At 36.7% G+C, this 10462-nt stretch overlaps 1 long non-coding RNA gene across 1 annotated transcript in view; it reads left to right on the top strand.

Moving 5' to 3' along the window:
- The window catches only part of LOC138138755 (uncharacterized), a 104383-nt gene that overhangs the window by 70745 nt on the left and 23176 nt on the right, over positions 1–10462 (top strand). The gene's annotated exons all lie outside the window — the stretch shown is intronic.

Raw genomic sequence — 10462 nt, forward strand, 5'->3', positions numbered from 1 at the left:
AGAGAAAAGATGGAATTAAAAGAAAAAATGACGAAATTGGAGGAGAAAATGGAAGAGCAGGAAAAAAGAGTGAGAAAAAAGAATATTGTCGTAACGGGACTGGATGAAGAGGAATGTGAGAACGAGAAGAAACTGGAAAAATGGATGAAGGCAGAATTAGAGGTTGAAGTAAGGGTGAAAGAGATGTATAAAATAAATGGAGGAAAAATGATTGTGGCAGAACTTGAGAGCTGGGGGGAAAAACGGAAAGTTATGAAAAATAAGAGGAAACTAAGAGAAAAAAAAGGAAAGAGAGTGTACATAGAAGATGATCTGACAAAGAAGGAAAGAGACATACAGAAGAAATTAAGAACGCTAGCCAAAGAAGAGCGACAAAAAGGACTGCGGGTGAAAGTGGGTTATAAAAAGATATGGATAGAGGGAAAAGGTTTTAGGTGGGATGAAGAAAACGGGAAGTCACATACAGCAAATTTTTGAATAAGAGCGTAAGAAAAAGACGACAGGGCAGAAAAGGGAAAACGAACATGGAGAGGAATAAAGGAGAAAACGAGCAAATAAGAATAGTATTCTGGAATGTAGCGGGAATAAAAAATAAAGAGAATGAGTTTTGGAAGTATTTGGGAGAATTTGACGTAGTGGGATTGGTAGAAACGTGGGTGGAAGAAAAGGGGTGGGAAAGATTGGAAAAAAGAATGCCGAGAGAGTTTGAGTGGAAGTGTCAATATGCAGAGAGGGAAAGCAAGAAAGGGAGAGCGAAAGGTGGGATAATAATGGGTGTGAAAAAGGGACTGGAAGAAGAAAACGGATCTGGAGTAAAAGAAGAAAGAGGGTTTATGGAAAGAACGGTGAAAAGAAAACAGAGAAAATAGAGAATTGTAACAATATACAGCAGAAGTATGAAAGAAACGAAGAGAATAATAGAAGAGCGAGTAAAAGAGCAGGAAGAAGGAACTCTGGTGATTGGGGGGGATTTTAATGCAAGAATTGGGGGAAAAGGAAGGCGGATGGAAGAAGAACAAGCAACAATAGAAAGAAGACCAACAAAAGATGGAATAGAAAACGCAGAAGGGAGAGAACTGGTTAGCTTAGTAGAAGAAAGAGGGTGGGACGTACTTAATGGAAACTGCATAGGAGACGAGAAAGGGGAGTACACGTATATTGGATCGAGAGGGGAGACAGTTATTGATTATGTTATGGTGAATGAAGAAGCATGGGATGAAATAGAAGAATTTAAGGTGGGAGAAAGAGTGGAGTCGGATCATATGCCATTGGAAGTGAGGACAAAAGGAAGAGAGAAAGAGAGAAGTATGAAGGATGTTAAAAGAAAAATTCTGAAGAATATTTGGACGGAAGAAGGAAAAGAAAAGTATAGAGCAAGACTTAGGGAGGCAAAATACGAAGAAGAAATAAACGAAAAAGTGAGGGAGCTGAGCGAGAACGTAAAAAATGCAACAGAAAAAAAAGAGATAGAGATAAGAGAGAAGATGGGGCTGTGGAAAAACGAGTGGTGGGATAAAGAATGCAGAGAAGGGAAGCAAGCAGCAAGAAAGAAACTAAGAAATTGGAAAAAAGAAAAAGCAACGAAGGAAGAGTACAAGAGAGAACGCAAGAGGTACTAATTAGTATGCAAAGAGAAGAAGGAAAAGAAACGGATGGAAGAAGAAATGAAGATGAAAGGTATAAAGACGGAAGAAGAGGTGTGGAGATACATAAATAGGGAAAGAAAGAAAAAAGGAGAAATAGTGAGTGATAGAATTACTATGGAGGAATGGAGAAAGTACTTCAGTGAGTTGTTGGGGGGTGAGGAAAACAGACAAGAAAAGGAAAAGAGACAACACAGAGTGGGAGAAATAGAAGAGATAATAAGAGAAGAATTAGAGCAACAACTAAGAAAACTGAAAAGGAAAAAGGCACCGGGGAGGGACGGTATACAGAACGAATCGTGGATATATGGAACTGAAAGGAAGTTGATAGGTTGTTAGAGATAATGAATGGAGTGTGGAAGGGAGAGGGCTTCCCCCAGGAGTGGAAGGAGAGGATAATAAGCCCCATATATAAGAAAGGAGAAAAGGATACAGCCAGCAATTACAGGGGGATCACGCTCCTTAATACGGCATATAAGGTATACGCGATGATTGTGGAAGAAAGACTGATGAAGGAAATGAATGAGCGGGGTGTGTTACCAGACGGGCAGGCGGGATTTAGGAAAGGTAGAGGGACTATGGACAACGTATATATCTTGAATCATATAATAGGAAATGAGATAAAAAAGAGGGGTAGCAAGATATATGCATTTTTTGTAGACCTGAAGGTGGCTTTTGATAATGTGGAAAGAGACTTACTGTGGGAATACTTGAGAAAGAAAGGGATAAATGAGCATCTGGTAACAAAAATAGAAGCGATATATGAAGAGACGATAAGTAGAGTGAGAGTGGATGGAAGAGTGAGTGAATGTTTCAAGACGTATAAGGGAGTAAGACAAGGTTGCCCACTAAGCCCCAGCCTGTTTGCAGCGTTTATTGGAGATATAGAGAAGATGTTCAGGAAGGGGCAGGCAGGGGGGGTTGTGGTGGGCAAAGAAAAAGTGTGGTCTTTGGCATACGCGGATGATTTGGTGGTGCTAGCGAGAGAGGAGAAAGGTATGAAAGAAATGTTGGGAAACATGGAGAAATATATGAGGAGGAAAAAGTTGACGGTGAATGTAGAGAAATCCATGATGATGGTGTTTAGAAAGGGGGGTGGTAGGAGAAAAATAAATGAGTGGAGATGGGAAAAGGATAAAATTGAAGAAGTGAAAGAATTTAAGTATTTAGGTTATGTGATGAATGAAAGAAACACAGCAGCAGCACATGTGAGAGAGTTAGTGAAAAAAGCGAATAAGATAATAGGAGCGGTATGGGGGATAGGAGAGAGAAAATTTGGACATGACTTTAGAAGGAGAATAATGATGTTTGATAGTCTGGTGAAAAGGGTGATGATGTATGGAGCGGAAATATGGGGATGGAGAGAGCAAGAAGGGTTGGAAGGGGTGCAAGGAAAATATTTGAAATGGGTGCTAGGAGTAGATAGAGAGACACGGGGCTATATAGTGATGGAGGAAACAAAAAGGGATGGAATAAGAATAGAAGCAGGAAAGAGAGCAATAAGATTTGAGGAAAGGTTGATAGAGAGAGGAGAGTGTAGAATTTTGCAAGAGTGTCTGAAAGAAAAAAGGAAAGAAATAGGAAAAGGGGTATGGAAAGAGAGGGAGGCATATTTCGAAAGAAATGGGTATGCAGGAGCGGAGATAGAAAGAATGCGAGAGGGCAGAGCAATGACAGATGAATTGGTGCAGAGAGACAGAGATGTGCAAGTGCAGGAAAGAAGAACGAGAATTAGGGAATCTAGGTACAATGGGAAGTATGAAAAAATAATAACGGAAGAACTACCAAAGTACCTAGGAAGAGAGAGTAGAAAGGATAGAGTGATAATAGCAAGATTTAGGTGTGGAAATGAGGAGAGAGAGAATAAATATTGGAATGAGGATAGGATTAGAGTGTGAAGGATGTGTGGAGAAAAAAAGGAGACGGTAGAACATTTGTTGAATGAATGCGTAGAATTGAGAGAGAGAGATGAAAGTAGAGAAGAAATATTGAATGAGGATGGAAGAGGGATCGAATGGATGAAGAATGTTGAGTGGAGAAGAAGGACAATATGTGGGGAGGGATAATTGCTAATTTGTTAATTGGTTATTGATTTTGAATCACTGTTTTAGTTATTTACTTAGATTAGTTTTTAGTTATTATATATTACATTAAGTTAGTGGAAATGTATAAGTTAGTGGAAATGTATAAAAATCGGATTACTTTGAAAACCTGTATAGGTACCAAATATACATACATACATACATACATACATATATGCCGTTCACGATTATTTTAAACACGCAGGAGGCCGCGATATTTTTTTGTTAGATTGGCGTCAGGTCCTGTCATATGACGTTTCGTTTTTAAATATTCGCATTGTTGTCAATTCCGTCATTAATTTAGTTAATAAGAATTTACCCAGAACTGCCCTACAAATATGTATGTTTCATTTCAATTACAATTTTACGATTATTGTTCCTAATACGTTCAATTATTTAAAAAATGTAACAACTTGGGAGCAGTGTTCGGTTGAATTATAACCTAAAATAGATTTATTAAGACAAATTACAATACTGCCAACTAAAATGTCAGATTTTCATAGATAGTCCGAATTTGAAATAATCGTGAATGGTTTATACATATAGTGAAATTTTTTTAATAAACAATTGTCAGTGTCAAAATGAACTAAAAAACCATACTGTACCACCCTAAAATTTGGACATATGGAACAGCTGTATAAGAATTTGACACCAAATCATGGTTAAGGTTATGTTCACTTCACTTCCCGTACCTTTCTTCCGTGAATTCATTTTCAAAACAAATTTAATGAGAAATCAGGAGAAACCTTTTCGAATTTGAAATAAACTCTGGCTCGTTGGGGCGCAGGCTCAGTTACATAAAAAAATGTTGACACTCAATGTGACCAATCGTATTATCATGAAAATCACAGTTTGGCTCATTCCAACAAGACAACGTTTTGACAATTGTTTATTAAAAAAATTCAACTATATATACCATTCACGATGTTTTGGCATACGGGGAGGCTATGATTTCATTTTTTCAAGTTGGATACATGTTTGATTTCTGTCATCTCTGCTGTCACTAAAGTGCCTGACATGTGGACCTATCAAAATGAACGTAACATGTTGCCGAATTTACCGTAATCATAATTAAGCGACTTTAAAACGTATTGATGGTGTTTGTATTAGACTGCAGAACATATTTTCAGTAAGTTACAATGAAGTCAAGTCTTTTTTTGTGTATAAATTGAATCGTAGGTGAGTACAAGATAAATATGTAACACGGATAGTGAAGGAAGAAACAACGACCCAATTGAAATGGCACAGGGGTTTTGTAAGACCTATTATAACTTCGCGATAGAGTTGTGAATTTATGGCTTGAGTCTATTTTGAAATGTACTCCTGAAATTTGCCAACATTTTTGTAGATATTGTGAAGAACTTATTTCGGAAGATTGGGCAAAATTAATGTGAAATCTTTTATTTGAAAACGTTCTTCCTTTAATAATTTCATTAGGAGAATGTGACTCGGAATTTGATTGGGATTTTGATGCAGGTAATGATGATTCAGAATTTTCTAATGAAATTATGGAAGTTGAATAGTTTTGTTCTTTTTTGCCATGGACGATGGGTGTGTAAATATTTTGCAGAAAGATTCGAATAAAGTAAGGCTTAATAAGTAGGTACAAGATTTTATACAATCTAGTTCTAGGAATGTTTTAGTTAAAATGAAAAATTCATTGAGAAGTTACTAACTGGTTGGTTAAGACACTGTATAGGTGGGTTATCTAAGTGGTGCATAAATTAACAGGAGCCACTTCGTCTTCCGGTCCCTGTCCCTACTATTCTGTAGTCTGTTCAAGTCAGTTTCCTGTTTTGTTAAATTGGATTAAAAATGTGTGAGTATTGTTCTATTGCAAATTAGTAAAACTGACAACAATGCACTAGACAATGACGCAGTTTATAACCTCAAACTTAGAAAAACATAACCTAATTCAACAGACAGCTTTACTGCCAACTTAAATGCACTTTTTCCATGGCCTCCCCTTATGCCAAAACATCGTGAATGGCATATAGGTACCTATTCATTTTCTAAATGCATAAGGGTTGGCCATGACTTTGTTAGGGTATTCACTCCGTATAAACTGTGACAATATAAAATATCATTTGGGAGTAAAAATGTCAGTGTGAAAGCACAAACAAAAAAATATAATCGAACTTGATGAAATAAAATGTTTTCATTTTCTGAAGAATCGTGTACATATTTAATTATATAAAATTTGTAAATTGCAATCGTAAAGCCTTATTTCTCTTTGATTATAGGAACATTATTTTAACTTAACTTTGCGGCATTATCCTTTCTTGCAGGCTTCCTGGTTTTTCTGTTATAACATCGTTAATTAGACGAAGTCCAACATACAGATCGAAGTTACTAATTTATTTCTCAAGACTATTAAGGACTAGTTACGTTCAAAATATCTGTTACCCTTGTTACCAGATGATCATAGCTCAAATCGGGCCTATCTTGCTTCATGTTTTCATAGCATTTCAAGATGATGCACTTGGTTTCTTGAGACACAACTTTCGACATCGTGTTGAAGAACATTTTTACTTGATACCTGACAGCTGATCACAGTTTGTATTGTCAAATTTACTATACTGTGTGAAATGTGTCAAACAGTCATGGCCAACCCTCTTATGCGTTTAGAAAATGAATACATTATATCAGTGGAGTTAAACAAAGGGCCCATTTGTGCTTAGAACAAAATGGTGAACATTTTCAGCATATGTTGTAAAATAGTTTAATAAAATAGACATTACCATTGTAATTTTTCTCTTAATCGCTCGAATCCTTAATTCGCCATTTTCTGTTTGACAGCTGTCATTAAATGTGACGTTTGTCGCGATAGTTCAAAACTAAACATGCCTTGACCGTTCCAGCGCCAACTTTAATAACAAATTCAATAGCTCGCACGATATTTACCCAACGTACAGCGTGTTTATAAATGTCTGTTATCACGTTGCCTTTGAAAAAAGCTAATTCTCTACAAAATCGTGAACTTGACTAGCAATGCACGTCAAAATAATTATACGTCAAGTAGACAGATTGTGAAAGATGGAATTTGAACAAAATAAATTCATTTAAGAGGCTTATTTTAGGAACGGTATAGATAACGATGGTGGTCTGGGCATACTCTGTCGAGCCTTGTCTCGATCAATTCCGCATCAGATTTCCAGATTACCATTGTGATGATCATTGTCTACGTCAGAAAATCAGACGAACTTTAGAACGCATTCAGGAAACTGGGAGCGTCGTAAAAAGCAAGTCTTCAGTAGGCCACCAGTTGCTCAAGACATTGTGGAAGATATCCGCGAAAGAATTGAAGATAATAATCAAAAAATTTCTTTGCGGAGATTGGCACTTCAGTCTAAATCCACTGATCTGCTCCTCTGCTCTCGTTTGCTTTTCTGACCGTTCGTATGTTCATCTGGTAACCCTAAGCTCTTCTAGGGTGCTATCATCCGGACCAGACGAATCCTGTTTTTTTTAGAGATGGTTCCTGCTTTAACCTTCATTCTTTTTCAACCTGGCTTAAGACAGACTTGACTGAAATCAAATCTGCCTGAAATGGATAAGTCTATTTCACGTTTATTTACCACTTATACTACGGCTATCACTTAATTGGTAAAAGGGTAAAACATTGATGGCATTGACATTCTGCACTGACATTTGTTGTCAGATTACACTTAACCTCAAATTTATTATAGTACTGGTTACCATTTGTATGAATCTAATTTCATGGCAAACCGCGATCACAGACATTTATAAACACCCCTTACTAACGTATGTTTCAAGAAATTTCTGGTCAAGTAGGTCCTGCATAGTAGGTATGGCGCAGTTTGTCAAATAATAATTGAACTGTCAGAAACGTCATTAATTGCCATAATACCTAATTTTGTTCACAAAATGTTATCTATGAAAATGATTTTCACTTCTGAACAAAAGATATTCATGATTGAACCTTATTTTCGCAATGGTCACACACTTCATACATTTCGAGAAAGTGGCAGTGTTCAGCGGAAGTGCTTGACCTAAAGTTCGTACTGAGGAAAATATTGAGACTGTCGAAGGTCAAATGGAAAACGAACCCCAATTATCTCTCAGGCAACTGTCGCAGCAGACTCAGTTATTAGTATCAACTTGTCAAAGAATTGTTCGAAAGGGAAAGGATTCAGTAACAACTGAAAGGTACAGGAACAACATTCTTGATGTTTTCACAATCAACGCCAACTGGCTCAGGGGTATTTTCAATACAGCACCTACGTAGCTAGATAAAGAGGTGTCTTCCAATGGGCATCGAAGCTCTAGGCTAGGCATTTTCAACACTTGCTGTAGAGTCTTGAGTAATTTAAAACACATTATTGTTTTCGTATCCCACCTCCACCCGGCGGCACGGCAATTTTGCCGGAGTACATACACTATTACGGATAATACTATCAAGTAATAGTGCAGTGCTTATCAACATAATTACCGGCGTCTCGCCTCCACATTTTGACTTTTTTGTGTTTTATGTTCTGTGTCAATGTTAAGGAATTTCCTCACGATGTGACATGAGTATAATAATATACCTTTTTGAATTTCCACCACCAATGTGTTCTCTAAGTCCAAAATTTTTAAATTTTTAAAAAGAGATTGCGGTACTATTCCTGTTGCTGAAATTATAAATGGTAAAATCGAAATTTTTTCTAAACACCAAAGATTTCTCATAGCAACGGATAGTTCTAAATATTTATTAATTTTTGTATTATATGTTTGTGTTATATTGTGTGAATTTGGAACAGCTATATCTAAAAGATATGCTTGCTTTTGTTGTTTATTTAAAATAATAATGTCTGGTCTGTTATGCTGAATGTGAATGTCAGTTAAAACTGTGCGATCAAAAGATAATTTGTAATTGTCATTTTCTAAACAACTTTCTGGTTTATAAATGTAATGTGGTTGTGTATCCTTTAATAAATTGAATTTAACTGCTAAATTCATGTGTATAATTTTTGCGAATATATCATGTTGTTTATTTATTTATTGTTATTACATAACTTGTATGGCACGGATTTATTTGTTTTTGTTGACGGGTACACAACCTAACTTTAATCCGTTACGTATACGAAACGATCGTCCGCGGTACTGCGAACTGCGGTAGTGGTAGTGCAATATGAAATCTTGGCGCCAACCCGAATTCTCGTAGAATCGTAAGGGAAAAGAACCGTTCTCAAGCTTTTCTTGAAATTGCCATTTTATGACAGTTCGTTCAAAACAATTATTGTGATAAACACATTTTCGCCTGAATTATTCAAGTTACGCCATACGTTTTTATGCTTTTGTTTTTCAATACCTACTCGACCAGAAATTTTTTAAAACATACGGTATAATAATCTTACGCCCAAAACTACGAATGCTGCTCCTGTGATGACTAGGTAGATACTCTACAGTCATGGAGCAGCGACGAAACGAGTGCCGCAGTAGTCCAATCAATAGGGAGTTTTACCTTGCAAAAGGTACAGAAAAGTTTATACTTGGCAGGTATCTTCTATCAGGCATTTTATTAATATTGTTGAGTTTGCGACCTTGGGGGGTTGCCGCTCGCCCTGCCATACTGGAGAATAGGGGTGCAAAATCACATTTTTGCGATTATTTCATTATTAGTGCGAGATACCTCTATCTAAGTTATTATAGAAAATGTAAAGCATACAATTCTCTACATTTTTTGTTCTTTATGTTTTTTTGTCAGATCAATAGTTTCGTAGTTACAGCGTGTAGAAATCGAGAATTTCTTCTATTTTTGTACTTTTTATTCTTTTCCACACCACCCCGGAGGTAGAGCGATAGGGTGCGTTTTTTTTAACGTGGTGTCCCCAACGGGCATAGTCCACGATGCAGTAGAAGTTTACTGTTTTACTCTTTTTGATCTCTTTGTAACGTAGACGCACCCGAATATCCTGGATCGAAGGGTATAGATGAGCTGAATTCATCAGAGTTTATGAATTCGGGAATTCCTCTTGAGAATTTTCCTCTTGTTCCTCAAGGTCATCATCATCATCATCAAGATCATCTGGCGTTTGCCAAAATAGAAATTCATTGATTTCAGGTATTTGTTCGTCTTGATTTTTAGATTCTGAAACGTCTGTGATTATTTCATTATCCGTGCGAGATACGTATATCTAACTTATTCGTAGTTTCGTAGTTACAGCCTGTAGAAATCGAGCATTTATTGTTTGTCTGTCTACGGGCATATCGGACTCCAACGTGTATATTAATGAAACAGGTAAACGCCAAATAATCCTGATGATGATGATGATGATGATGATCCTGAGGAACAAGAGAAAAATTCTTAAGAGGAATTCCCGAATTCATAAACTCTGATGAATTCAGCTCATCTATACCGATCGATCCAGATTATTTGGATCCGTCTACGTTACAAAGAGATCAAAAAGAGTAAAACAGTAAACTTCTACTGCATCGTGGACTATGCCAACCGGGGACACTACGTAAAAAAAAACGCACCCTATTGCTCTACCTCTGTGGTGGTGTGGAAAAGAATAAAAACTACAAAAATAATAGAAATTCTCGATTTCTACACGCTGTAACTACGAAACTATTGATCTGACAAAAAAACATAGAGAACAAAAAATGTAGAGAATTGTATGCTCTACATTTTCTATAATAACTTAGATAGACGTATCTCGCACGGATAATGAAATAATCGCAGAAATGTGATTTTCCACCCCTATTCTCCAGTATGGCGGGGCGAGCGCCAAC

This window comes from Tenebrio molitor, chromosome 1 (genome assembly GCF_963966145.1).
Source record: "Tenebrio molitor chromosome 1, icTenMoli1.1, whole genome shotgun sequence".
In the NCBI taxonomy this organism is placed as follows: Eukaryota; Metazoa; Arthropoda; class Insecta; order Coleoptera; family Tenebrionidae; genus Tenebrio; species Tenebrio molitor.